This window comes from Pteropus alecto, unplaced genomic scaffold (genome assembly GCF_000325575.1).
Source record: "Pteropus alecto unplaced genomic scaffold, ASM32557v1 scaffold44, whole genome shotgun sequence".
NCBI lineage: Eukaryota > Metazoa > Chordata > Mammalia > Chiroptera > Pteropodidae > Pteropus > Pteropus alecto.
This window is the reverse complement of record NW_006436812.1, coordinates 8,398,717-8,402,898: the sequence shown is the minus strand read 5'-3', so window position 1 is coordinate 8,402,898 and position 4,182 is coordinate 8,398,717. Positions and strand designations below refer to the sequence as shown.

Here is a 4,182-nt window from a genome sequence, read left to right as displayed (position 1 = left end):
TCCCCTTGAATCTTCTTTCTCCACAGCATCTCCCTTAGTTATGTCATATTCCTGTGGGGTCAAACTTTTTCCTTTATGTAAAATCTCTGTCCTTAGCCACTGCCTTTTTCCCTGGTTCCAGTTCCAAAGTCTCAGTGTTTGCCAAACGGCTTCATTGGGAGGCTAGCTGATACATAAAATTCAGCATGCCCAATGAAAGTTGTCCTTCTCACTCAGAAACCTGTTTTTCTTCCAGATTCTATTTGCTTCAGTACAAACACCATTCTCTCAGAGTTGAACCTTGTTATTTTCTCATTTTTTCATTTCTTTCTGTATCTAGCAAACTCCTTGCCATTTTATCATCATAGTATTTCCTGAAGCCATCGCCTCAACCGTTGATCAAACTCTAATTTCGTATTTTTATTTTTTACTTTTTAACTTTTAAAATAATTTCAGAACTTACCAAAAAGTTGCAAAAATAGTTCAAACAATTTCTGTATACCCTTCATCAACATTTCCTAAATGTTAAGATTTTATATAAACAGTACAATTATTAAAATCAAGACATTAACATTAATAGAGTTAATCTATGGATTTTTTTCAAATTTTACCAATTGTCCCACTAATCTCCATTTTCTGGTTTAGGATACAACTCAGAAACACACGTTACATTTAGTCGTTATGATTCCTTCTGGTAATCTGGAATATTCTCGTAATCTTTTTTTCTTTTTTTCTTTTTTTTTGGTCTTTCATGACCTTGACACTTTTGAAGATTACAGGCCAGTTATTTGGTAGAGTGTCCCTCAGTTTCGGTTTGTCTGATGTTTCCTTGTGATTCCTCATTCCACTTTGCATTTACTGTCTTATCGTACTATTACTGTTGTATGAAGTATTCTCCTTTTCTTCAGTCTTCTTTCTCCTCAAACACACTTAAAACACAGCCCTGAAGAGATTCATATTAAGCAGTACAGCAATAAGAGGTCAAAGACCCAGCTCAAACTGACTTAAACAAGAAAGGAAATTTATTGGCTTATGTAAAAGCTTAGAGGTGGATGTTAAGGCACAGTTGGCTACAGGGACTCAAACAATGTCATTAGGACTTTAATCCCATCTCTGAACTCTGCTTTCTTCTGAATGGGTTCCATTCTCAGGTGGTTCCTCTCATGGTGGCAAGAGGGCTGCTAGAAGTTACAAATTCATGTCTGCTATTTTTTCTAGTAACTCCAGCAGAGGAAAAAGCTCCTGTCTGTCTGTCTGTCTGTCTGTCTGTCTGTCTCTGTCTCTTTATGACTAAAACCCCAGATGTGACTCTCATTGGTCATTGGTTCTGTTTGGAGCCTGTACAAAGCCCTGAACCAATCAGTATGGAATTGGTGGTTTAGTTAGCTCTTTTTACATGACACAAACTGGGCTGGGGGAGGGATGGTTTTCTGAGGAAAATTGGGGTGCTCTTCCCAGAAAGTGTTGAGCAGGCAAAACAGCAGTGTCTATTATAAAGTTTCTGTTTAGAAATTCCAAATTCCTCCCATTGACCACCAAATGAAGATGAAATTCTTTTACCAACATCTAAGGCCCGACTTTCACCCAAATCTATCTTTTCAGGCTCATTTTCTAGATGAGCATTTGCCCTAGGCGAACTGAATTTCTCTGTGGCTTTCATACCATACATATTCCTGCTTCTGCACCTTTGTTTATGCTATTTCTGTTATTTGGGATGCCCTTTATGTGGAATAGGTTTTTCAATTAAAGGAATCTTTTCCATCTCCAGGATTAGCTAAATACCACCCTTCATGAGGTGTTTCTGTTATTCTCCAGCTGCATGTACTATGCCTATACTTATGTCTTAAAGCAAATGTCAAATTCGTATTACATTTATCTATATACTCATTTTGCCCTCCCTACTAGAGTGTAAAATTTCTTGAAGGCCATGATGCTGGTGTCTTTACTTTTAAAATCTCTCCAGTATCAAGTAGTGCTTTGCACTCAATAAATATTTGATGAGTGAAGGAATTGAATATTTACGGTATGGTCTCCAAACCCTTTATCAGTTGGAACGTGCATTTCTGGATGAGCTCAGGGTTGACTGTGTTCCTGTTAAAATGCAGCATCCAAAATAGAATGCCATTTTCTATATGCAGTCTGACCAGTGGGAGTATAGTAGGAGTATTGCTTCCCTTGTATTGGCCCAATATTTTATTCACCTCCACACAAATCCCTGAATCCCAATCTAAAATATATGCTGCTCATATGCCTCCCTCATGGAGTTCTTTTCTCTCATGCAACTTATCACAGTTTGTCACAGAATTCACAGAATTCACAGGAGAGATGAGGTATACCCCTATCAACTGCAGAAGCTTAGATTATATTATTTGAACAGTCTTGTTGTTGAGCACTTTTGTACCAGGTAGGCAAGGGCTAAATTGAAGGGAGAAATTGAGTGCCTCCCAAGTGTGAGATTTTTTGGGAGGGGTACATGACCTTATTTGCTTTTTGCACTAGGCTTGTGAAATAGACATCACACATGAAGCTGGGGCATAAAGGGTGGGTGACTTGTTCAAGACCACACACTTGATAAGTGTCAGGACTGGGACTCCGTATGTCTATCTGACCCTCCAGGGAGGCTGAAAACAGGTTGCCTAAAGCCATATTCAACCTATAGATGTATATTGCTTTGACCACACCATTTCGCTTTCAAGCAAAACAAATACAAGCTCTGGAATCAGACTGCCTGAGTTTGAATCCTGTCACCACTTATCAGTTGTTTAACTTCTTTAGTTTTCTTATCTGAAAAAGAAGATATAGTACTAACTTCCTAGGGATGTTAAAATTTAAATGCTTTTATATGTGAACCCGGGTGTGTGGCATAACTTTTCTAAACTTTAGTTTTATCAAATGTAAATTTGTGATAATAAAACTGATTCTGTTTGCTTCACAAAGTTGGTAGATGTAAAAAAGTTTTGGAGATTTTTTTTATTTTTAATGCCTACAGCACCTGATATTCCTAGGTGGTCTCCCATCCAAGTACTAACCAGGCCCGACCCTGCTTAGCTTCTGAGATCAGACAAGATCAGGCACACTCAGGGTGGCATAGCCATAGACAGTTTTGGAGATTTTTAATATGTAGGCCTTAAAACTTCAAAAGATACAGATATTCATGTTTCTTATCATTAAAGATACCTCCCTAAATTGACATCAAATTTCTATTGTTTTTAAAATTAAGATAATATTTATATTCAATAAAAATCCATCCATTTTAAACAGCCTGATGAATTTTGGTAATTGGATACAATCATGTAATAATTACCTCAATCAGGATATAGAACAATTTCTTCAAACTAAAAAACCCTCTTCTAAACATAGGAACTAAACCGAAGGACCTTGGACTTAAGGAGGATTTTATGAATTTGACCTCAAAGGCACAGGAAGTCAAAGCAAAAATAAATGAATGGGACTACATCAAACTAAAATGGATGATTGGTAAAGAAGCTGTATATATATATAGTGGAATATTACTTAGCCATAAGATGAGATGAAATACTGCCATTCGTGACAACATGAATGGACCTCAAGATAATCATGCTAAGTGAAATGAGCCAGATAGAAAAAGTTGAAAACCATATGATATCACTTATATGTAGAATATAAACCTAAAAGCAACAAACGAATAGGACAAACAGAGACTCATGTACATGGACAATATTAGTGGTTACCAGAGAGTAGTGGGGAGGAGGGAGGTAGGTAGGATAAAAGGAGTCAAATATGTGGTGACAGAAAGAAATCTAACTATGGGAGGTGAACCCACAATATAAATGTATATATGCCTTACTGTTAAAATGCACAGCTGAAACTTACCAGATTTCATTAACCAATGTCTCCATAAAAAATAAATTAATTTAAAATAAAAATAAAAATCCACCTTCCAGTGATTCTGTCTTCCAGGCAATGATTGAGCTACTTTCTGTCACTCTAGTTTTGCTTTTTCTAGGATTTCATATAAATGAAATCATACAGTCAACTTTTTAATTGAGATATAATTTATATACCAAAAATCACCATTTTACAGGTCAGTGATATTTATTTATTTATTTATTTATTTATTTAAGTTATTTTTTGATGGTGACATTGGTTAATGAAATCCGGCAGGTTTCAGCTGTACATTTTAACAGTAAGGCATATATATATTTACATTGTGTGTTCATAGCC

General features: G+C 36.2%; 1 pseudogene; it reads right to left on the bottom strand.

Annotated features, from left to right (window-relative positions):
- Positions 1-2,959: 2,959 nt before the first annotated feature.
- LOC112481660 lies at positions 2,960-3,078 on the bottom strand (annotated as a pseudogene).
- Positions 3,079-4,182: the final 1,104 nt, after the last annotated feature.